Below are 26,477 nucleotides of genomic sequence, written 5' to 3' on the forward strand. Positions count from 1 at the left end.
GAAAGCAAAGAACTGATCTTATCCAGCAACACACAAGACTCTCCTGATAAAGTTCAACCTTTGACCATCACTGGATCCCCTGGAGAAACTGTCAGCAGGTTAAAGATCTTGGAGCTGTGACTGATGGCCGCCTGAACTTCACACAGAGAGCTGACTGGATTTTTAAGGAAGCAAACAGAGATTGTATCTTTTAGCACTTTTAGTGCTTTGACACCATTTACCAGGATGTGGGACACAATGCACTTTTACTATCAGCCTAAACACGTGTTGTGAGCTGAGGAGATTTAACCTCCACTACATCCCTGGTTAGCAGGATGAAGGCGCCCTCTTGTGTTGTGCATCAGTTTCCACATTTCACTTGTTCACCTGCTGTGATGTTCACTGCAGGAAGACATGGAAACACTTCACTGAGCCTTTGGCAGCTTCAAACAGCATCAGTAAAGAGATTTAAATAGATGTAATATCACATTATGTCACTTTGTTCACAGGAGTCACACCCTGTAACACTGATGCTGCATTCAGGTCACATGGGAAAGACGGTAGAGAAGAGTTTCCAGCTCACAGATATTCTTCCCGTCAGCTCTCAGGTCGGAAATAGTATTTGGGAACGTGAGATTTGAGGCTGGAGGTTAAAGGGCTTCATCTTTTCTTTTTATGGCTTTTTCTTTGCCGCTCTGCCCTGAAGGGAACAGCAGCTTGTGATGTTAAAGACAGGCGTCATCACAGAGCTCCTTTTCTTGACATTATAGACTTCACTGAACGTCAGGTGGAAACTGCAGCTGATCCTGTATTTGGTGACAAACAAGATGCTCCAAGAACAGTGCAAAGCAGACTCAGCGTCTCATTCGGACTCAGATTCCTTTATCGTCATTGCAAATGTAATCCTGATTGTGCTCAAATCCACAATAATAAAACAATGTGACAGAATTTGAAAATAAGAAATAAGAAGCTAAGAAAAGGAAATATACACAGAAATAATAATAAATAAATATAAATAGTGCAAAAGTACAACTACAAACTCTGTAAAAACAGCAGATAGAAACTAGACAGTTCAGCAGCTTACTGTCAGACTGTGTTGCACATTTGTTGAATTGCAGCGACCGTATGTACAGGTGGTGCAGCTGATACCTAATTGCTACATAATCTGTAGAAAATGTTGATCTTATTATGACAGAAACATGGTGTCACTCGGACATGATTTCTCACTGCCCCTCAGGACAGAACGAAATTTGGGGCCTTCATTAAACCTGAAAACTGTTGGTCGGAGTAGAAACTCTGGGGGAATCTTGGTGTGGTACAAAGGGGACTTTGCCAGTCACGTCTCCACAGTCAAACAAGAGAAGTCACACATCTGGCTCAAACTAAATTCAGGTATCAGCATGGAAAAATACATTAATCTGCGCAGTTTCTATCCCCTACAGACTCTCCATGTTATAATGAGGAGATATTTAGCATTCCCCTCACAGAAATCAGCCACTTTCAAGCCCAGGGAAATGTGATACGATGTGGAGACCTGGGTAACGCTGTTCTGAAGCCGCCCACTTCGTCGCTCTCCCCAAGCTTCCCTCAGCCCGGGAAACAGCTGATCTTATGATCCAGCATGTTGTCCGCCTCCACGGGATCCCTGTTGATATCGTCTCCGAGCGGGGCCTACAGTTCACTTCCCAGGCGTGGAGGGCGTTCTGCCAGGCGCTCGGTGCGTCTGTGAGCTTGTCTTCGGGTTTTCATCCTCAGACCAACGGCCAATGCGAGAGAGCTAACCAAGATCTGGAAGCCGCCCTGCGGTGTGTCACAGCTCAGGACCCCACCTCTTGGAGCTCCCATCTCACCTGGGTGGAATACGCCCACAACTGTCTGTCCTCTGCCGCCACGGGGCTTTCTCCATTTGAGGTTTCCCTTGGTTACCAGCCACCTCTGTTCCCCATCCAGGGAACCGAACTGGCGGTTCCGTCCGTACAAGACCACCTATGTCGCTGCCGTAGAGTTTGGAGGGCTGCACACGCCGCGCAGCAGCGCACCTCCGCTCGCAAACCGCCAGGTAGCGGATCGACACCGGACATCAGCCCCCACCTACTCCCCGGGTCACAGTGTTTGGCTGTCCTCTCGTTATATTCCGCTCAAAGGAGAATCTAAGAAACTGATGTACCGCTACTTCGGTCCCTACATTATCGACAAGATCATCAACCCATCGGCTATTAGATTAAGACTCCCTAGGAACATGAGGATCCATCCCACCTTTCATGTGTCCCAAATCAAACCGGTCCACACCAGTCCTCTGAATAATCCTCCAAATAATGGAAAGGGTTGTCACATTGAGAATGCTCACACTCACCCACATTTATCAACATGAATCCCACGCATTGTAGGCCTACGTAAATAATACTGTACATTACATTAATGCAAGATAGGCACATGCTAGGCCCAGGAGGCGGAGCGGGTTGGCCGTTAATCGGAAGGTCGGCGGTTCAATCCCCGGCTCCCCCCTGGTTGCGTGTCGAAGTGTCCTTGGGCAAGATACTGAACCCCGAATTGCCCCTGGCGGCTGTTCCGCCAGTGTATGTGTGTGAATGTTAGTTTCAGTTTGAGCACTTAGGCTCAGTGTATGAATGTGTCTGACTGTGTAAAAGCTTTGAGTGGTCGAACAGACTAGAAAGGTACTATACAAATACAGAGCATTTACATAAGTCTACATATCATTCTTTAATTTCTAGTGTTATGTTGAATATGTATATAATCTGTCATTAACCTGTGCATATAGCCTAAGAACCATGACAACAGGGACAGAGGTTGTAAATCAGCCTTGGCTAGAAACCCTTTATGCAACACATTTGTTTCATGTTATCGTAACCTGCTGGGACAATCTGTTTTTCTTGCATTGTCCATGACAAACAAACTAACAAATAAATGAGAGTGGAGGTGCGCTTCAACACTCACCATGCCGATCCATTATAGAGAGGGCCTTTGGCATGATGAAGGCACGGTGGCGAGGGATCTTCTTCTTCAAGGCCCTGGAAGTGGATAACACCTTTGCTCCGAAGGTCATTGCAGTGTGTGCAGTCCTCCATTATGTCTGCTTCACTGCTGGGGACATCCTGGAGCCGGCTGAGGACGAGGATCCTGTGCCGCCACCACCATCATCTGTGCAAGGGGATGAACGTGGAGGTCAGCAATACAAGGACAGACTGGCAGCACAAGTGTCTGCCCCAAACCAGTGTCCCTCCCCTCTTTGGGAACATGATTACTTCCTTTCGTGAATAAATGGCTATTCTGTTAGATTTGGATCTTTGTCAATAATTAAAGAACGTCAACATTTTGGTTAGTACACCAATAACTCGAGAACTTGTCTTTTATTTCACAGTGTTAGTCATATTAATTATAGTGGATCCTTCTGTGACACATATGCAAAGATCCACGGGTGCCTGAAAAAACTTTCAAACAACTCATTAACTCTGATTGATCTGGTCAAACTACTCTAATAAATACAGTGGTTAAATGTACATGGAAGTATTTAGTAAATAGGAGAACATCGTGTCGATCCTGCATATATAGCCGCGTTGCTGCTAAATTCCTACTTTCATCTGTGGGGTCATTCTAGCTTGTATAGTGTAGTTCACACGTGTAGGTTGGTTTCTTTGCATTCTGGGAAGGAACATACAATATGTTGCATGTACAGAAATACCATTAGAGGTGACAGCTCTGCATATATCTGTTGCTATTGGCCATCTTATAAGAGGTGGGAAGATGGGGCGAGTTACGCAGTGATCAGGGAAAGCTCTGACAGGTGCTAGGATTGAAAACTATTCAATTCATTCAGCAAATGAAAAGCCTCAGAGATCAGTGCCTTCAGGATTTGGCATTTTCACACAAATTCAAGGAGTTAGAACAATTAAATTTTTTTATGTTCTGCTATTAACACAATTAAAAATGAAAAGGAAATAGAGGGATTTGTCATTATTTGCATAAATTTACTATTTTCACCATAAATGCAAGATCTGATAATTCATTAAATGAGCATCATCATATACATTATTTTATTTTTTCATTAGTAGTTCAGCAAATAATGAGAGAAATGGCTGATTTTGCCCGTAGAGAGCAGCATCTCTCTCCTCCTCTTTTGTCTTTTGGTAGGTGGTTGTTGTGAGCTTGTAGACATTAGGGCCTCGTCCTCTCAGATATAATCCCAGGAGCCTGACCAGACTTGGAGGATGAGGCTTCAGCAGCAGTCTGGCTGCAGTCTGGCCCTGAGCATGAGGCAACAAGGGTGGGAGGCTGAATAGATGGCCTTTCCCCACGTGCCTCACGCATGGCATCAAATCATGGCCAGGTAGCTGCTGTTGCCTCACCTCCGTCTGTGCCTGTACCCGTGGGGGGATTCTTCAACTCCTATTAACACCATGGAGAACAAAATGTTCTTGAAACAGCAGCAGTGGGAGAATGCATAGTGACCAATAATGGAATAGTCGACCTGTTACTAGTTAATGTGCATTAAGTAGCTATCTACGCATTTGACATTTCCATATAAAATGTTGTGTAAGCCTGTTTTAATTGTACAACATGATCTCCACAAACAGACATTAATACACAAACATTAATACTTGCTGCAGCGTACTGATAGTGTTTCACAAGAAGTAGTACTGCAGTATCTCGTCACATCAGTTCTGTATGTTGTAAAGAAGGTTTCACACAGCAGAGGCTCCTTGTAGTGAAGGGAAATATGAAAAAGAGTGCACAAGTTCTTCAGCGTAGATTGTCCTCTGTAATTAAAATAAGAAACAGCAGGTGGGGCCAGACACACACAGACATCAGTTAAACAGCCATGACTGCTGTTATTACAGTACCAAATGCTGAGTGGCCTAAATCCATTTGTCCAATCAGTCACTCTTTAGGCAAAACCTTAAAAAGGTTCAGGTAGAAGACACTTTTTGCAAAACTCTAAATACATTCTCACTCACTAAAAGACATTGTGTTGCAAAATGGTAAATACATGCGGCAAAAGTTAAACAAAACTACAACACAACTGTCATCTTTTACACACAAAAAAATCAGCACACCTGTTTCTAATGATGAACCAATAAGTCCCTGGCCAGCGTGGTGGCAATGTCCCCTTAGACCAAGCTATAAGTAAGGGACAGGTTCTCTACTGTCAATCAACCTTGGGGCCATATAACACTGAACATCTTCTTAATTTTCCGGGTGGAATTTTGTGTTTGAGCCTGAGCAGCAGGATCATCAGCTGGCAGTGCATCCTGTCTACGGGACGATGTCAGCTTTCACTGTGGTGTCCCGCTAAGCAAGAGGTTCAACATCAACCAGCAACCAGTGATTCATAAATAATTACCTTCAGCCTACAGCCCTTACTTCAATCCAACAGAAGAATCTTTCTCTGCCTGGTGGAAGGTCTCTGACCGAAACTCATTTACTAGGGAAAATCTCTTACAGGCGGTGGGATTGGCCTGTGGTAAGATAGGTGTGGAGTGTTGTTACGGTCAGGCTGCATCCAGCACACCTGAGGGTTTTCCTCCTTTGCTTGGCAAGGGACAGGGTTGCATGTGATGTGGACAAAGTCCTCTGGCTGGACCCAGCACACAGACGTGATGCTGAGGCAGAATGAATCTCTCATTCACTTTGACATTTTAGAGTGTAATGTGCTTTTCTTTCTTTTTTTTATATTATCTTTTATTGAAAAAGCATGTTGAATTTCACAATTGTTCGACATATGGAGTACATTACGTTGCTTTACCATTTTTAACTTTCTATTACATTAACATCAGAACTCAGGTGTGGGTGGGGGGGAAACCAAATTACTTCCACAATGTTATTCATTTTACCTTTCGAATCTGTGCACATTTAGTAAGAAGCAGCAGTGTTTACAAAAAAAAATCAGATCTAACAGGCTTAACATATTCCGTCCACTTGGACCATATCCTATAGAAAGTGTCCCTCTGCACTTTGAGTGAAAAGGACAGTTTTTCCATTGTGTAGATTTTTATCCAGTCCTCAGTTGTTGGAGGTTCTGGTTTGAGCCATCTCCTCGTTAGAGCCTTTTTACTTGCTGCCAATAGGATGTATAGAAGTTTCTTGTCCTTCCAGTCCAGTTTATCCGTTGATACATTACTTAGGTATAGGGTTTCAAAGGTAAATGGAAAAACAAGTGCAAAAACATTCTGTATATGCTCATGAATTCTAGACCAATACCGAGAAATAACTCGGCAGTCCCAAAAAATGTGGAAATGGTTGGCACCAACCCCCCCACATCTCCAGCAAGTATCTCCAATGCCCCGATACCTTTTCTGAACAGGGGTGATAAAAAATCTCATTACACTTTTCCAACAACATTCACGCCATACATTAGAACCAGTTGTAACCCATTGTATCTCGCATATGTGTTCCCAACATTCTTTTGTGATTTTCACATTACCTTCTTTTTCCCATTTCGCCTTGACATAGTGTGTGCTGTCTTTTTTACGCCGCAGGATGCTGTTGTATAACCTGGATATAATTTTGTTTTGTGCCCCTAATTTTGTAGTTAATGATATAAATGTTTCCACGAATCCTAGGCTGTTTAAATTCACTTTCAGGTCCTGGTTAAAATAGCGTCTGATCTGAAGATACCTGAAGAAGTCAGCAGAGCCTAATCCATGTTTTCTTTGCAAGGATTCAAAAGATTGGAGTGCCCCCTTGTGGACAAATGAATAATAATCCGTCAATCCTTTTAAAATCCAATTTTTAAATCTGTCGTCATGCTGGTTCGGGGTAAATCTGAATCGTACGCACACCATTTTAGGATTTTTAAGTGTCTTCCAAACCAGAAATCTTAATTGCTTCATTCCAAGCAGCTATCATTACATGTGAAATGGGTTCGTCTGTTAAAAGAATCTTATTCTGCAATTTGATGTCAGCTAATAAAGCTTTAACTGGTATTGCTTCAACAGTTGTCCCCTCCACATCTTTCCATCCTGCAGTGTAATATGAAGGACACAAACATATTAATGGTCTTAACTGTGCAGCACAATAGTATTCTCGTAAACAAGGAAGACCACGACCTCCTTTATCTTTCTTCAATTGTTCAAAGGTTTTATAATTAATTCTGGATTTCTTCCCTTTCCAAATATATTTCGACAGCATTCTATCCCACTCTACAAATTGTTTTTGAGGTATGAATATTGGTAAGCACTGGAATAAGTAGAGCATTCGGGGGAGAATATTTAATCTTATTGAATCAATCCTGGAACGTAAATCCAAAAAAGGTATGGTATTCCATCTTTGTACATCCAATTTTATTGCTAAGTTCAAAGGGCCATAATTAGCTTCAAACATTTTAGCGAAGTCTCGATGTAATACCACCCCTTAATATCTGATACAGTCTGCCTCCCATTTCCATTTATAACTATCCTTGATTTCTTCTGGCGGGTCATAGTTCAGAGTTAATACCTGTGTTTTATCTACATTAACCTTGTACCCTGAAAAAGAGCCATATTCTAGTAGTAGTTCAATGATTTTAGGAACAACCTGTGTGGGGTAAGATATAGTCAATAGTAAATTTTTGCTCCCCACCTACTGTTCTTACTGCAGTTATATCCTTTCTCTGCCTGATCCACTGGCTTAGAGGCGAGATGCAACACCCTTGTCGAGTCCCGCGTTCCAATCTGAATGATTCAGTGAGGTCTCTGTTAATTTTGATTCTAGCAGTTGGGTTATTGTATAACCCTGAAATAACCTCAATTCCAGATTTATCAAAACCAAATTTTTCAAGCACCTTATATAAAAAGGACCACCTCACCGAATCAAATGCCTTTTCGGTGTCTAAACTCAGTACTAAGGTCTCTAATTTTTGCTTATCAACCTGCCTCATTATGTGTAAAACCTTCCTAATGTTGTCTTGAGTCTGTCTTTGTTTGATGAAACCCGTCTGATCTTTATGTTTTTAACCCTGGTAAAATTGTTTCTAATCTTCTTGACATGATAGAGGTGAACAACTTAGTCTATATTCAGAACACTAATAGGACGATAGTTACTACATTGCAATCCATCCTTTCCTTCCTTTGGGATGATAGAAATTATTGCTTCATTCCATGAGGGTGGGACGATCTTATGGTCCATCAGCCAATTAAATGTTTGTACCATTCCGGACCAAATCCATCTTCCCTCCCTTTAATCTTTTAATTGCCAACTGAATTTCTTCTTTAGTTATTGTGGATAATAACTTTTTATTTTGTTCCTTTGTCACTGTTGGTAACTCAAGTTCAGACAGGAAGGTATTAATATCCTGGTCATTGTCTATATGAGGTTGAGAATATAGTGTCTTATAATACTCCAGAAAGCATTGTTGAATTTTTTCCTGTTCAGTTTCTATTCGATCCTTTAGGGGATTCTTAATTTTGTGAATAGATCTCTCCGCTTGCTGTTTCCTAAGCTTATAAGAAAGAAGTTTCAATGATTTCCCCCCTACCTCATAGTACTGTTGCTTTATAAGAATGAGTTTGTTCTGTATGTCCATGGTGTTCAAATCATCTATTTCTTTTTTCAATTTTATTATATCCGATTTAATATTACCATTATGAGACGCGGAGTGTTGGTGTTGCAGATCTAACAACTTTTCTTCTAAGTGCCGGAGTTTTTGCTGACCTACTTTTTTCAGGTGAGAGGAAATACCAATTATTTTCCCCCTAATCACTGCCTTAAGTGCATCCCATAGTGTTCCCGGTGACACCTCGTCCTCATCGTTATATTCTAAGTACTCTATATCTTTCTTCAAGCGCTCTTTAATATTTGGGTAATTAAGAATGTTTGTGTTCAACCTCCATAAGGTGGATCTTTCCTTCCTGTTCAGGCAGATATCAGCGTAGACCGGGTTATGGTCTGATATAGTACAGGGACCTATTTCACAATTTTTTACCCTGAGGAGATCAGTTCTAAACATGAAGATATAGTCTAACCTTGAGTAGACATTGTGTGCACATGAATAGTGGGTATATTCCCTATCGGTTGTGTGGCAGTCCCTCCACACATCAACTAATCCTAATTCGTCCATCAGGTGTACCATTCTTTTCCCAAGTTTTTCATGTTCGCTATCCGACAGATGTGTTTCCTGCATAAAAACAACATGAGCTTTCTCTCATTTAAGGTTAGATAGGGCTTTCCACCTTTTTACCGGATTGTGTAGGCCATTAATATTGATTGATACCATCTTCACTGGTCTGCTACTCATCTAAATTATAGAACGAATACACCCATTCTAATAGGCTCCCCACACACCCTTGTAAACACTGAACATGGAACACATGAACAAATAACATCAAAAACAAAGACAAAAATCAAACTGAGGTAGTTCTAACTTCCGAGGTAGGGTCCTAGGGGTGGACCCTGCTTCGCCTTCAAGGGCAACTTCTTCATCAGTCGGTGGAGGAGGCCCTCAAAAGCTAAGGCCTCACTGAGAAGAACACCCTCCAAAAACCTTACTTATCTGCTTATTGCACACCATCAAACTGAATAACAGTTATTTTTAAGTTGTAAGAGAAAGAAACAGCATAGTGGGTAAACCTCAATTTCCCGAAGGCGTAGGTGAGGTCCTCCTGAAGGCTCTGAGTGTTTCTTTGTAACCGGGGTCCCGCCTCTTGCTTGCTGCGCTGCTCCTCTGCCAACTCTGCTCCAGGTCAGCTGCTTCAGTTGCTCCAACGCTGTTTCTGGTGATGTGATGACCTTCAGCGCATAGCCTCTACTGGACATATCTGCAGTAGCTTCCACAACTGTGTTGTAGATTTTGGTTTCTTCCGTGTATTTCACCTTTAGCCTAGCTGGAAAGAGAGTCTGAAAGGGGATCTGCTGCTCTTTCAGAATCTTGCGCACCTCTGCGTATTCTCTTCGTTTCTTTAGGATGAGAGGAGGGTAATCATGGTCTAAACTTACTTGTTTGCCATTCCAGGTAAATCCTTTTTTCTTCCATGCCTTACGGAGCACAAGTTCTTTGGTCTTAAAGCTGAGGAATTTCACAATAATAGAACGTGGGGGTGCGTCGTCTGGCGGTGGCGGGCCTAGAGAACGATGCGCCCGTTCGATGCACATGTCAAGCTCATCTTGAGACAGCTCCAACCCGTAGCAGCAGCGCAGCAGCTTCTCCACAAAATCACTCATTGTTGGAGAGTCCCGCTCTGCTGTCTCGGGCACACCGTAGATGCGGACGTTTTCCCTTCTCGTGCGGCTCTCCAAGTCCATTAATTTATCCTCCAATCTTATTTGTAACTTTATTATTTCCGTCATGGCGTCCTCTGTGTTCTGAATCCTCTCCTCCACCTTCTCAATCCGTCCTTCGGCCTCGTCCATTCTCGCGCTCATCTTAGACATTTCTTCCTTAATTTCCCCCAAACTCACATTGTTTTCTTGGCGAAAGTCCCTCAATTCCTGAAGTACCACGTCTATGTTGGCCATATCGTCTCACCGTGCAGTAGCAGTCCACCAGTGTGCGGCCGCGTGTCGAGCAGTGAATCCCTTTAGCGTTAGCAGGGAAGCTAGCGCTATTTTCCCAGGTTTAAGCACCCACTATGTTGCTCCGTCGAAGCGTTAGTTTTGGTGTATTTCACTTACCCCCTCACTTATCTACCTCTAAACCCAAATCTGCATTGTCTTAACAGGGTAAAGGTTTTCGTAGGTTTCCTTGGGAGCCCGTTCACAGTGCTGCGGTCACGGTGACATTTGAACCGCAAGTCCTGTAATGTGCTTTTCATTTAGAGTTTTCCTCTTTGGCAGGCGCCCCCAGAAAATGTTCCTAGGGGTGGCCAGATGGGGCCACTGAAAATCCTGGGGTGGCACACTAAAACCAAAAGTCATAACTGAATTTCAGGAATTCTGTTATGCAGTCTATAGACTAAAGAGAAAACTATGTTAAAATATCAGTTATGGAATCACAGACTGAAATACTTTAGTTTCATATTTTACAGTTAATGATACTAATTGTCCATAAACTAAAATCAGCTCAGTTAACAGTTTTAGTTCCATAAAAATCCTATTTTATTGTGTTATGTATCTGTATGTGTTGGGCAATTGTTCTTCAAATACACTACTTGACCTTTTCCTTAAAAAAACATCACGCAGCATAAATATTTTTCTGTCACATTAGACTATATAGTTATTTAATAGAAATATACGATATGTGTCTGTACAGAGTGGTGTAATTATTTTTAACCATACTATTTTCTAAAAATGGTTTCAAAACATAGATTCCAGTAAAACTACAATACTCTCTCTTGCTACTGTGTTTTTAATATGTCAGCAAACAACATGGCTCAATCGAGAGAGAGAGAGAGAGAGAGAGAGAGAGAGAGAGAGAGAGAGGAGTGCATTGACACAAGTTACAGGTAAATACAAGTCAAGTAGTTGAAGAAGATGCTTTGAGAAAAAGCCAAAGAAACAGAAAGCTTACTGAAAAGGGCCAAGCTCTACACGAAGAAAGAGTGAATAAGCTTCAGTGTCGCTTTAAGACTAATTATGACAAATGGAAAGCTATTGCCAAACAAGCTAAGAGAGCACTCGATGCACCTAGCACTGCAAGCTTACAGGATCACATTGTAAGTGTCCAAAATGCTGCAGGAGAAGTAAAGCAAACCTATCAGGAGTTGCGCAGTCACAACACTCCTGACAGTGACACTCGTCGTCGAATAGACACATGTCATGCTGTTTCTGTAAGGATAATAGAACATGCATCAGAGATTCTTAAAGAAGAGGAATGTGGTAAATACCCAGCTAAAAGGTCAACTCACTGTAGTGAGGCTAGCTCAGTGTTCCAATCTTCAGCATCTCACAGGTCCAAACGTACAGGTAGTGAAATCACACGTTCAAGCCATTCGAGTAATTCATCTGCAAAGAAACAAGAAGCAGCAGCAGAACTGGCTGCAACTGAAGCTACCTTGAAAGTGATGCAAGAAATGGAGCGTGAGCAAAGGGAACTTGAAAATCTTGAAGCTGAGAACAGAAAAAGACTTGCACAACAAGAAGCAGAAAATGCTGAAAAACAAAAGGCATTAGAAGAAAAGCGAAGGCAGATAGAACGCTTAGAAACTGTCAAGAAAATGAAAGCCGCCAAAGCACGTCTGAAAGTCTACGAGCAAGAATCAACTTCGGATGAAGAAATATCAGACCTTCTACACCGTAAGTCCAGGCCGGAAGAAGCCGCACCTTACCTGGTTAGTTTACCTGAATTTCACCCGCAACAACGCACTGTGCCACAAGAGACCACAAGCAAGCAACGTGCAACCAATGCTACACAAGAAGACAACACTACTGCATTAGCCAGAGCGTTAGCAGAGTCAATTAACATAAGCCGTTTACCAGTGCCAGAACCTTCAGTCTTCATTGGAGACCCACTCAAGTATAAGGATTGGAAAATGTCCTTTGAAACCCTGATAGACAGGAAGAACATCCCAGTAAATGAAAAGCTTTACTACCTCCGGAAATATGTTGGTGGGCCAGCAAGAAAAGCAATTGAGAGCTATTTCCTGTTAGGAACGGACACAGCGTATCTTGCAGCATGGAACATTCTGGTGGAAAGGTATGGAAGCTCATTTGTAATCGCCAAAGCCTTCAGGGATAAGCTCACATCATGGCCAAGGATAGGACCAAAGGACAGTGCTGAACTACAAGAGTTCTCAGACTTTCTCAGAGGCTGTGAAGCAGCAATGTTCCAGATTAGGAATCTTGAAGTTCTCAATGACTGCAGCGAAAAGCAGAAAATGCTCAGCAAGCTTCCTGATTGGTTAACGGCGAGCTGGAATAGAAAAGTCATTGACATAAAAGAACAAAGTGGGTCATTTCCAACATTCAGCAACTTTGTCGACTTTGTTACAAGAGAGGCGAAGATAGCGTGCAATCCAATCACATCGCTTCACGCACTAAAGGCAAGTGACTTTGACAAAACGAAGACCTCAAAGATCCGAAGTGTTGGCGCAAAGGTGTTAGCAAGCAGTTCTGAAGAGAAATCAGACACTAAGATGTGTATCTTTTGTGAAAGACCAAACCATGGAATTCATGTCTGCCGAAAGCTCATGGACAAGCCAATTGCTGATCGAGTCAAGTTTGTACAAACAAAGGGCTTGTGCTTTGGATGTCTCAACCCTGGTCACCATTCAAAAAAATGTGAAAGGAGAAGTGTCTGTAATACATGCAAAGGGAAACATCCAACATGCTTACATCAGGAACGTGACAGGGAAGTCAAAAGGACAAAGGATGCTGACAAGGAACAAAGGGACACAAGGGAAACCAAACAACCAAGTTCAGAAACATCAAACAAGGCAATATCCAACCGTGTCGTCCAAAACACTAACAGTGATCTCACATCCACAATCGTTCCAGTTTGGTTGTCCACAACAAGCGATCCAGAACACGAGATTCTTGTCTATGCCCTTCTGGACAGTCAGAGCGACACCACTTTCGTTCTTCAAGAAAAGGCAGACGCTTTAGTCACAGAAAGGAAACAAGCGCAGTTGAAACTTTCCACACTGTCATCCAGGGACACAGTCATTACAAGTCAAAAGCTATTTGGGCTACAAGTCAGAGGCTTCTACACATCTAAGAGAATCCCTCTCCCAACTACATACACCAGAGACTTTATCCCTGCCAACCTAAGCCATCTTCCCACACCTAAGACAGCAAGAGCATGGCCTCACCTAGAGAACCTTGCTGAAGAGATCCCTCCCATGATAGAGTGCGATGTCGGCCTGCTTATAGGGTACAACTGTTCACAAGCTCTGTTACCCAGAGAAGTGGTGTCAGGAAAGGACGATGAACCATTCGCTCAAAGAACAGACCTTGGCTGGACTATAGTTGGCGGTACTGATCCCTGTGTGGACTATGGTGACGCTATAGGAAGCAGCCACAGAGTCATCAAACCCCTTACCAAACGAAGTCATGTACGTCTGTCGTACACAAGTCAAAGAGCTAGTCACACCACTAGATGTGATAAAAGTAATGGAGTCCGATTTCAATGAACGCCGCGTGAAGGACTCTCACTTCTCCCAAGAGGATTTACGTTTCATTGCCATAATGGAGGAAGGAGTGAAAATGAAAGCGAATGGTCACTGTGAGTTGCCCTTACCCTTTAAGAAGGACAGACCAAATCTGCCAGCTAATAAAATCTGTGCCAAACACAGACTCAAATGTCTAAAGAAAAGATTTGAGAAAGACACGCAATACCACAAAGACTACACAACATTCATGAATGAAACAATAATACGTGGAGATGCGGAAAAGGTTCCACCTGACGAACTGGACAAAAGCCCCTCCTGGTACATCCCTCATCATGGGGTTTATCACCCTCAGAAACCTGGAAAAATAAGAGTCGTGTTCGATTGCTCAGCAAGGTACGAAGGTGTGTCTTTAAATGACTTTCTACTCACCGGGCCTGAGTTGACCAACACCCTGGTTGGTGTTCTATGCCGGTTTCGTAAGGGTCAAGTAGCGGTGATGTGTGACATAGAACGCATGTTTCACCAATTCCATGTCAAACCAGAAGATCAAGACTACTTCCGCTTTCTGTGGTGGGACAATGGAGACTTCTACTCCAACCCCTCTGTCTACCGTATGTGTGTCCATCTGTTTGGAGCCGCTTCCTCACCCGGCTGCGCAAACTACGGCCTCAAGTATATCGCAGCTCACGGGCAAGGTTCTTTCAGTGAAGCCACAATTCGTTTCATTGAGAGAAACTTCTATGTGGATGATGGCCTAATAAGTGTCCACACAGAAGAAGAGGCTATCCAGTTGGTAAACGAAGCAAGACAACTCTGCAATACCGGCAAGTTGCGTCTTCATAAGTTCATATCAAACAACCAACAAGTATTAGCATCCCTCCCAAAGGAAGACTGTGCAGAGACAGTAATGAAACAAGACCTAGCTCTTGGCGAACAACAGATTGAGAGAGCTCTAGGCGTCAAATGGTGTGTCGCTTCAGACCATTTCCAGTTTTGAGTAGTTGTGAATGAGCACCCTCTCTCAAGAAGAGGAGTTTTGTCCACAGTAGCCTCGATCTTCGATCCACTTGGCTTTGTGGCGCCTTTCGTCCTACTTCGGAAACAAATACTTCAACAGATGTGTCGTGAGAAGATTGACTGGGATGAGCCACTGTCAAATGAGCTAAGGTCACGGTGGGAGTCCTGGCTATTGGATCTACAGAACTTAGCCAATGTCAAGATTGAGCGATGCTACTTACCAGTAGATTTCAAGACCGTTCACAAGTATGAAGTCCACCATTTTTCAGACGCAAGTGTCACAGGGTATGGAGTCTGTACTTATCTAAGAGCAATCAGCATAACAGGACAGATACACTGCGTTCTAGTCATGGCCGAGGCCAGAGTTTCCCCCACAAGAGTAACCACGGTGCCAAGACTTGAGCTGTCCGCAGCAGTTGTAGCAGTACGCACAAGTGACATGCTCAGAGGAGAATTGGAGTTTGAAGACGCCCAAGAATTCTTCTGGACAGATTCAAACATCGTCTTGGGATACATTAACAATGACGCAAAACGGTTTCATGTCTTCGTAGCTAACCGCATACAGCGCATCAAGGAAAGCACAAAACCAACCCAGTGGAAATACGTGACATCAGAAGACAATCCCGCTGATCATGTGTCACGAGGGCTTAAGGCAAAAGAGTTCATTGCTTCCAATTGGTTTAGTGGTCCAGAGTTTCTCTGGCAGGAAGAGCTTCCAAGCGGTGAGGTTAAGGTGAGAGAACTTGATGCCAAAGATCCAGAAGTCCGCAGGGTCATTGTGCACCAGACCTCAACGACAACAGATTTGCTCTCTAATCGCTTTCTTAAGTTTTCAAGTTGGACAAGACTAGTGAAAGCAATCGCCAGACTTCAAAGATTTCTCAAGGAGTTTAAGGGCACAATACAGAGAACCAATGAAGCCACAAGTCTCGAGGAAAGACAGGATGCGGAGCTTACCATCATGCTCATTGTACAAAGGGAAGTCTTCTCCAAAGAAAATCAATGATCTTAAGTCACAAAAGGAGATGACCAAAGACAAATCCAGCAGGTTGTACCGACTCAATCCCTTCTTAAGCCAAAGGGGCATCCTTAGAGTGGGAGGTAGATTAGAACATGCTGCCATGCATCCACACATCAAACATCCAGTCATATTACCGAAAACCAACCACATAACAAGGTTACTGATTGATCACTATCACAGGCAAGTGCAACATCAGGGGCGTGGCATGATCATAAACGAGTTGAGATCAAATGGCATATGGATCCTCGGATGTAGTCAAGCTGTGTCATCAGTCATCTACCACTGCGTCAAGTGCAGAAAGTTTAGGCGTCACACTGAAGAACAGAGAATGGCAGATCTGCCACGTGAGAGAATGGAGACAACTCCTCCCTTCACGTATTGCGGGATGGATTGTTTCGGTCCATTTTATATCAAAGAAGGTCGAAAAGAGCTGAAACGTTATGGACTATTGTTCACATGCATGTGCTCTCGTGCAGTGCACATAGAGTTACTTGATGATCTATCAACCGATGCATTCATCAACTCACTTCGTGCCTTCATTGCCCTACGTGGAAACGTTCGCCAACTCCAATCAGATCAGGGTACCAATTTTGTTGGAGCGAGGCGTGAATTCCTGGAAGCAGTAAAGGAAATGGATCAAGAATGCCTTAAAAAATTAGGATGTGAGTTTGTCATGAATCCTCCCTCTGCTAGCCATATGGGCGGAGTTTGGGAAAGGCAGATCCGGACGATCAGAAGTGTGTTAACATCCATCCTGGATCAGTCATCCCGAACACTCGACAGTTCATCATTACGGACCTATCTTTATGAAGTGATGGCAATCATAAACAGCCGACCTATGACCGCACACTTACTCAGTGACCCTACAGGTCCTCAGACTCTTGCGTCCAACTTACTTCTGACAATGAAGTCTTCAATAATCTTGCCTCCACCTGGAAACTTCGTAAAAGAAGACTCCTATCTCCGCAAGAGATGGCATAGAGTCCAATACCTTGCCAATGAATTTTGGCACAGATGGAAAAAGGAGTACCTTTTGAGTTTACAACAAAGACAGAAATGGCACAAGACAAAGAGAAATGCGAAAGTCAATGATATAGTAATTGTACAAGACGATACAGCACCCAGAAATGAATGGAAGCTGGCTAAAGTCACCACTGTGTATCCAGCTGAAGATGGATGTGTGCGAAAGGTCCAGTTAGTGATCAGCAACTCATCATTAGATGACCAAGGAAAAAGACTCAGCAAACCAGTCTATCTGGAGAGACCTATCCACAAGACAGTGACATTACTTGAAGCTGACTAACATAACTTTAACTTACAATAATCACTCACACATAGTTCATTGGTTGAAATCACAAGTGATTTGGTGGGAGTGTAGCTGCAATCAAAGGCAACTCATGCATTTCTGTTAAATATGGTTCACAATTAAAATATAAATATATATGAGGTTAAAAATCATATGATTGAAATATTTCATGGTCAATAAATAATAATTTCATGATTATTTCTTTTGTTAAAAACTGTGAGAAAAAGGGTGGAACTTATTTTTTTGTTCCGTGCGGAAATGATAATTTGTTGCTACAGGGACGCTGTATGGGTACACTCGCTAAGATCTAGATGAGAGAAACGTGCTGCAGTTTTCTCAAGAGCCATGGAAGATTGTTAAGATTATCCATAAGTTTTGTCGTCGTGGATTGAAGACTAATAACCTAAGTTTACCCTCTCGGGTTCATGTGGCCAATGAGTTCTGAAGGCAATTTGGAAATGCAAGTGAACAGGTGAAGACATGCCCGTCATCGAATAAATATGCCCGTGAAAACCCTGGAATGACTTGAGCCTTTATTAAAAACTCGAGGGGAGTAACATACAGTATCACTGTCACCACCAAGCTCAGAACAAATGAGCCTATAAGCAAAGAGCAGTGAGCTCAACACCACTGAAGTCAACAAGGACGCGTACAGACAAGGTTTTAGGGATCCAGACCCTTTCTATCGCCGCTTTCCACAGAGATCCCGCTATCAAAACAGAAAGAATGTCCGCCAATTAATATATCCCATTCCCAGCTCCGTTCTTTTCATACAGCAGCGAACTGGCACAATAATCTTGGATAATAAAGCAGCATGAAAGCGGCTATATGACAACAACATCATGACAACAACCGCAATCCAGCACAACAATTTGGTCCATGCACGGAGCAGCAGCACAGAGTCAGGATGATAAAAGATGCTTTCAGGCTCACGTGAGGAGAAAGGCGGCGGCATGGTGGTTTTCCTCTGGGCAAACTTCTGCATGACTGTTTTCCTCCACCTATTTGTTTTGCTGCTCAATGGCTCTCCTGTGTTTGCCAGTGAACGTTAAGCTCAGTTTCACAGCATCGTCCAGATGACTCCGGCTGTTCGCATGACTGAAAACAGTCACAGGATGGTCTCCCTCAAAGTCAAAGGTGCTTATCAGGTCACGCACTGTCCATGGGACAGCGTCTGTTTGACGTTAGCTTGCCGTTAGCGATGGTGCTAACCTGTTGCTATCTGCAGACTAGTACGGCACAAAACTTTGTAGCAGTGTGTCAAACGTATTATCAACTAGCCAGACTGTCTGTATATTAATTAAATTACACCTTTCTGCCTTCAGCAGCTTGTTGCTAAATTACCTCCAGAGAAAAACACACGCTGGAACCAGCAGGCTGACCCGTAACTCCACTCCGCTCTGCCTGTTAGTGCCGCCCCTTAACCAATCACACCTTTAGAAACGTGACAGGCATCTACATAAACAAGTCAGAGGCCTCTCTTAAAAAAAACATCACAGCTAAGGGTCAGAGGTTACGCTCTTAAAGTGACAGAACCTAATATCACAACACTTACATGCTGCTAAGCACCTTTTAACCCAAACCCAGGAGTTACATAATAAATACAGTATGTAGCATTTTATGCATATGCCCCTCGCCTGGAGGGGCCGCAGGGGTGGCCACCAATTTTTATTAGGGTGGCCGTGGCCCCCCCCGCCTACCCCCCTGGCGGTGCCATTGTTCTTTGGGCTCACAGTACTGTATTTTTCTGCAAGTGCTGAATATACAGATATTCAGTACTGTATTATTATTATTGCCAGAAGAGTCAGGGGTTTTATGAAGGTAGTTTAAAGATTAAGTTTTGAGTTTAAAGTTTTGAGAAAAAGGATGAAGGTTTCAAGAAATGTTTCTAAGCAATTGTGAAAAACTGTAAATTGCTGCAGATGGGAGGTCACGCCCAAACACACCTGTCTACCATCGGCCCCTCCCCAGGCAGTCACCCCACGTGAAGACCACACCCACCCAACACAGATACAGGTCTACCCTGTTACACAGGAAACTGTGTTTAAAAAGAGTTTGATAGTTTCCAACCCAGGATGGTGTGGCTGTGAGGTGACAGAGCGAAACACTGAAGCAACATGACAGCCTCATTCTGAAGTTTCACCTTCATGAAAATCAACACGACAAGAAATGAAATGAGCTCAAGTCCACGGCGACACGATATCTGTTGTCTTCTGTGTGTCAGGACTCAAGTGAACTTCTTCACTGGAATGAAGAGGAGAAGAAAAGACTTTGTTTATGTTGCTTTATTCATCATGTAAACCTTCAGTTTGTTCACACATCCCATCGGTAAAGTCTGGTAAATGACTCAGATTCACTTCATCCACACAATCAGTGTGTTTGAGCAGAATCTCAGCTCTGTCAAAGAAAAGAATGAAGCATCTCCTTATTGAATTACACTTTATAATCCCTCATTTGGACGTCTCTTTGGACTACAACAACATTTGCTCTGCCAAACAAATAGATGTGAATGTAATTCTAGATTTCTTTCCAAAGTGAGAACAAAGTCTCTCCGATAAAGGAAGGTCTGCTGCTTTCTCTCTTCAGACCCATGCAGTGGAAGAGAAACAACAACATACAAATACATCAATCCAAATATTCAACAAACATTTAGAGCTCAGACAAGTTTCCATTTTCATGCAGAGAAACAAAAGTCATCCTGAGCAGTGATAGCCTCCATGGCTAAACAGACACAGGAAGGGTCCTGCCCACAGTGTTTGATTGACAGGTGAAGAAATGCCCCAACAATCAGCTCTCAGCAACAAACATGAAGACAAAAGAAGTTTAAGGATTAAAACACAGAGTTTAACCCACTGTCCCTGAAAGGACTTCTGACTATTTCACTTTACAGAACTCAGCTGTGGATCCGTAATTTAAAAACCAAAGTCCAGCATAGAGAGGCTGAGTGAATGTGGTCTGGACTCTGTGGAGGAGAGTCATGGTTTCAGAGATGCTGTAGAAGGACAGAATACCTGCACTGTGATCCAGGTACACTCCTACTCTGGAGGACCGAGGACCTGAGACAGGAGTTTTGACTTTGTTGTACCAAAATTTATAACTGTTTGTGTCACAATGTAACGCCCAAGATTTGTCATTGAATCCAAATCTACATTCATCTGACCTCCCTGTTCTGCTGATATTCTTGTATGCGACTGCTATAAAAACTCCTCTCTCTCTCCACTCCACCTCCCAGTAACAACGTCCAGTCAGACTCTCTCTACTCATGACCTGATAATAATCAGCGAATCTGTCTGGGTGACTAGAATAAGACTGTTGTTGACTCACTCTTGTTACTTTTCTGTTCTCCTCAGATAATAACAGCTGTGTGTTTGCTGTGTTTGGATCCAGTGTGATTTCACATGAATATTTTAAGAATCCAGCTCTGGTCTTGGGCTCTGGTTCTGGTCCTGACAGTAAAACCTCCACCTCAGTCACTGTCAGCGAGACGTTTGTCCATGTCTCTGTCAGAACGTCCTGTAGTTTGTCTCTGACTTCTGACACAGCCGCTGTCACGTCCTCAAAGTAGCGCAGAGGACGGATGTTGATGCTGGATGAGTCTGTAGATTCACTGAGTGCTGACAGTGAGGGGTAGTTGTGTAGAAACTGGGTGTGATCCTCTGTGTGTGAGAGCTGCTTCAGCTCAGCGTCTTTCCTCTTCAGCTCAGTGATCTCCTGCTCCAGCTTCTCCTGAAGCTCTTTGACTCGACTCACTTCAGTGTCCTGCTGGGATCTGAGCTGCCGCTTCACATCGGACCTTCTTTTCTCCATCAGACGGATCAGCTCGGTGAAGATCTTCTCACTGTCCTCCACTGCTTTATCAGCAGAGCCATTGATAGCCTCCACCTCCTGCTGAAGCACCTTCACATCTTTCTCTCTGTCCTGGATTCTCTGCTGGATGTTTTGTCGACTCACCTCGAGCTCTCTCTGCCTCTCGGTCCTTTCTGCTGCAGCTGAGACTGTGTCGTGGCCTTTATGTTCATCCTCAGGCAGAGATAACAGATACTCTGCCGATCAGTACGGCAGAACATCTTCATCACCTCATCGTGACGAGAGCAGATGTTCTCCTGGAGCTTCTTGGAGGGCTCCACCAGCTTGTGTTTCTTGAACGGAGCAGCATCATAATGAGGCTGCAGGTGTTTCTCACAGTAAGAGGCCAGACAGACCAGACAGGACTTGAGGGCTTTCAGTTTTCTCCCAGTGCAGACATCACAGGCCACATCTTCAGGTCCAGCATAGCAGTGATCAGCAGGAGCAGCTTGGAGTCCAGTCTTCTTCAGTTCCTCCACTAAAACTGCTAACATGGTGTTTTTCAGCAGGACAGGCCTCGGTGTGAAGGTCTGCCTGCACTGAGGGCAGCTGGGGATTTTCTTCTCCTCCTCTTCATCCCAGAAGCTTTTAATACAGTTCATGCAGTAGCTGTGTCCACAGGGAATAGTCACCGGATCCTTCAGTAGATCCAGACAGATGGAACAAGAGAAGGTTTCCCGGTCCAGCTGAACTCCTTTCTGTGCCATTTCACCTCTCAGTGGCAACGACTGTCTGAGTTTCACTTCTCAGAAGTGCAGCTAGTTTGAGCTCTGATCTGAACAGCATGTGTTTCTGCAGTGAACGGGGCCTGTCAGCTGCTGCACGTCAGCACATGTTGGTCACACCCATCTTCAAACTGTAGATCTGAAGGGGAGGGAACCAGGAAATATATGGACAGAGTGGAGCTCGCTGTGATTGGAGAGCAGGAAGCAGAGGGAGGGGTCATCAAGCTGCCGCTCATTCCAGGAAAAGGAGCGGCTCTGTGGATTCTTTGTTCCCTCATTTCCAGCGAAGCCTCAGCCAGTGTCCTTTGACAATAATCAAACTAACGTGTGATAAAATCCTTAAACTGCTGTATAATCATGTTCTCACTTCTTTGCAGCCTTAATAAAGGAGGACAAACTAAAGTCAGTGATAATCAGAAGTCAAACAACCACTAATAAAGGCGATCAGTTCAGCTTTTTGATGTGAAAGCATGCAGTCCTAGAATGTGTGGAAAAGGAGTCAGAGATGAGGACTCTAATCACAGGTGCATCACAAGCTGCCATCTTCTCCCCTTTGTTGTTGTCTTTGTAAAGCAGTGACTCCCACTTGAACTTCCTACAGCGTGCTGACGATGTGGCCCCGGTTGGCCTTCTGTGTGAGGGGGCATCTGTAAAAGATGGCCCATATTTTAATCATGTAGTTTCTCTGCAGCAGTGCTGTGAGGAGAGTGTGTTTAATAAATGGAGGTGAAAGCAAAGAACTGATCTTATCCAGCAACACACAAGACTCTCCTGATAAAGTTCAACCTTTGACCATCACTGGATCCCTGGAGAAACTGTCAGCAGGTTAAAGATCTTGGAGCTGTGACTGATGGCCGCCTGAACTTCACACAGAGAGCTGACTGGATTTTTAAGGAAGCAAACAGAGATTGTATCTTTTAGCACTTTTAGTGCTTTGACACCATTTACCAGGATGTGGGACACAATGCACTTTTACTATCAGCCTAAACACGTGTTGTGAGCTGAGGAGCTTTAACGTCCACTACATCCCTGGTTCGCAGGATGAAGGCGTCCTCTTGTGTTGTGCATCAGTTTCCACATTTCACTTGTTCAACATGGAAACACTTCACTGAGCCTTTGGCAGCTTCAAACAGCATCAGTACCGTAGACGTTGTTAGGCCTATTTTAGGGTGGCTGAAGCTTCCCTAACATGGTACTCAACAAAGAGAAGCAAGAATATTGATACATATTATATAATAATACAAATATAATTAGTATTTATTTATAATATAGTTTCATTTATGTCTTCTTCACAATTTCAATCCCTACTGTGGATGGGTACTAAGACCCTGAGGGAGGCTGCCTTTCATCACTGCTCTGCCGACCTGCAGAGGGACTTAACTGCACACAACAAACTGAACGCCATTATTATTACCTGTCTCTAGTAGCCTATTTCAAAACGATATCAGTCCCCTTGGAATGTTGTTTTCAGTGAAAACTAAAGGTCACTGTGTCTCTGTTAATGCTGCTGTACCGGCATATCATTCAGTTCACTGACCAGATGGATACAGAAGAATCTTTAGGAGAGAGACAAAGAAGCAGAAAATTGGCATAGCAGCTGTTTGTGAGGTCAGTAAGTTAGTGGTCTACAGGTGAGTAGTGGTCTACATGTCAGTAGTGGTCTGCAGGTCAACATTGGTCTACATGTTGGTAGTGGTCTACATGTTAGTAGTGGTCTACATGTTAGTAGTGGTCTGCAGGTCAGAAGTGGTCTACATGTTAGTAGTGGTCTACAGGCCAGTAGTGGTCTACAGGTGAGTAGTGGTCTACAGGTGAGTAGTGGTCTGCAGGTCAACAGTGGTCTACATGTTAGTAGTGGTCTGCAGGTCAGAAGTGGTCTACATGTTAGTAGTGGTCTACAGGCCAGTAGTGGTCTACAGGTGAGTAGTGGTCTACAGGTGAGTAGTGGTCTACAGGTCAACAGTGGTCTACATGTTGGTAGTGGTCTGCAGGTCAGCAGTGGTCTACATGTTAGTAGTGGTCTGCAGGTCAACATTGGTCTACATGTTGGTAGTGGTCTGCAGGCCAGCAGTGATCTGCAGGACTGTAATGGCCTACAGGTCAACAGTGGTCTACAGGTCAACAGTGGTCTACATGTCAGTAGTGGTCTACAGGTCAACAGTGGCCTACATGTTAGTAGTGGTCTGCAGCTCAGCAGTGGTCTACATGTTAGTAGTGGTCTACATGTCAGTAGTGGTCTACATGTCAGTAGTGGTCTACAGGCCAGTAGTGGTCTACAGGTGAGTAGTGGTCTACAGGTCAGTAGTGGTCTACATGTTAGTAGTGGTCTACATGTTAGTAGTAGTCTGCAGGTCAGAAGTGGTCTACAGGTGAGTAGTGGTCTGCAGGTCAGCAGTGGTCTACAGGTGAGTAGTGGTCTACATGTTAGTAGTAGTCTGCAGGTCAGAAGTGGTCTACAGGTGAGTAGTGGTCTGCAGGCCAGTAGTGGTCTACAGGTGAGTAGTGGTCTACATGTCAGTAGTGGTCTACATGTCAGTAGTGGTCTACAGGCCAGTAGTGGTCTACAGGCCAGTAGTGGTCTACAGGTCAGTAGTGGTCTACATGTTAGTAGTGGTCTACATGTTAGTAGTAGTCTGCAGGTCAGAAGTGGTCTACAGGTGAGTAGTGGTCTACATGTCAGTAGTGGTCTACATGTCAGTAGTGGTCTACAGGCCAGTAGTGGTCTACAGGTGAGTAGTGGTCTACATGTCAGTAGTGGTCTACATGTTAGTAGTGGTCTACATGTTAGTAGTAGTCTGCAGGTCAGAAGTGGTCTACAGGTGAGTAGTGGTCTACAGGTGAGTAGTGGTCTACATGTCAGTAGTGGTCTACATGTCAGTAGTGGTCTACAGGCCAGTAGTGGTCTACAGGTGAGTAGTGGTCTACAGGCCAGCAGTGATCTGCAGGACTGTAATGGCCTACAGGTCAACAGTGGTCTACAGGTCAACAGTGGTCTACAGGTCAGTAGTGGTCTACAGGCCAGTAGTGGTCTACAGGTGAGTAGTGGTCTACAGGCCAGTAGTGGTCTACAGGTGAGTAGTGGTCTACAGGCCAGTAGTGGTCTGCAGCTCAGCAGTGGTCTACAGGTGAGTAGTGGTCTGCAGGTCAGAAGTGGTCTACAGGCCAGCAGTGATCTGCAGGACTGTAATGGCCTACAGGTCAACAGTGGTCTACATGTCAGTAGTGGTCTACAGGTCAACAGTGGTCTACATGTTAGTAGTGGTCTGCAGCTCAGCAGTGGTCTACATGTTAGTAGTGGTCTACATGTTAGTCGTGGTCTGCAGGTCAGTAGTGGTCTACATGTTAGTAGTGGTCTACATGTTAGTAGTGGTCTGCAGGTCAGAAGTGGTCTACATGTTAGTAGTGGTCTACATGTTAGTAGTGGTCTGCAGGTCAGAAGTGGTCTACATGTTAGTAGTGGTCTACATGTTAGTAGTGGTCTACAGGCCAGCAGTGATCTGCAGGACTGTAATGGCCTAGAGGTCAACAGTGGTCTACAGGTCAACAGTGATCTGCAGGACTGTAATGGCCTACAGGTCAACAGTGGTCTACATGTCAGTAGTGGTCTACAGGTCAACAGTGGTCTACATGTTAGTAGTGGTCTACAGGTCAACAGTGGTCTACATGTCAGTAGTAGTCTACAGGTCAACAGTGGTCTACATGTTAGTAGTGGTCTGCAGCTCAGCAGTGGTCTACATGTTAGTAGTGGTCTACATGTTAGTAGTGGTCTACATGTTAGTCGTGGTCTGCAGGTCAGTAGTGGTCTACATGTTAGTAGTGGTCTACATGTTAGTAGTGGTCTGCAGGTCAGAAGTGGTCTACATGTTAGTAGTGGTCTACATGTTAGTAGTGGTCTGCAGGTCAGAAGTGGTCTACATGTTAGTAGTGGTCTACATGTTAGTAGTGGTCTACAGGCCAGCAGTGATCTGCAGGACTGTAATGGCCTAGAGGTCAACAGTGGTGTACATGTCAGTAGTGGTCTACAGGTCAACAGTGGTCTACATGTTAGTAGTGGTTTGCAGCTCAGCAGTGGTCTACATGTTAGTAGTGGTCTGCAGGTCAGCAGTGGTCTACATGTTAGTAGTGGTCTACAGGTGAGTAGTGGTCTACAGGCCAGTAGTGGTCTGCAGCTCAGCAGTGGTCTACATGTTAGTAGTGGTCTGCAGGTCAGAAGTGGTCTACAGGCCAGCAGTGATCTGCAGGACTGTAATGGCCTACAGGTCAACAGTGGTCTACAGGTCAACAGTGGTCTACATGTTAGTAGTGGTCTGCAGCTCAGCAGTGGTCTACATGTTAGTAGTGGTCTACATGTTAGTAGTGGTCTACATGTTAGTCGTGGTCTGCAGGTCAGTAGTGGTCTACATGTTAGTCGTGGTCTGCAGCTCAGCAGTGGTCTACATGTTAGTAGTGGTCTACATGTTAGTAGTGGTCTACATGTTAGTAGTGGTCTACAGGCCAGCAGTGGTCTGCAGGACTGTAATGGCCTTCAGGTCAACAGTGGTCTACATGTCAGTAGTGGTCTACAGGTCAACAGTGGTCTACATGTTAGTAGTGGTCTACATGTCAGT

General features: G+C 44.0%; 2 pseudogenes; one reads left to right on the forward strand and one right to left on the reverse strand.

The window, feature by feature from the left end:
- Positions 1–26,477, forward strand: part of LOC119903785 — a 236,697-nt pseudogene that overhangs the window by 18,619 nt on the left and 191,601 nt on the right.
- On the reverse strand, positions 19,570–21,876 carry LOC119903786 (annotated as a pseudogene).

This window comes from Micropterus salmoides, unplaced genomic scaffold (genome assembly GCF_014851395.1).
Source record: "Micropterus salmoides isolate LMB-PRFRI ecotype aquatic unplaced genomic scaffold, ASM1485139v1 Ms_hic_scaffold_15, whole genome shotgun sequence".
NCBI lineage: Eukaryota > Metazoa > Chordata > Actinopteri > Centrarchiformes > Centrarchidae > Micropterus > Micropterus salmoides.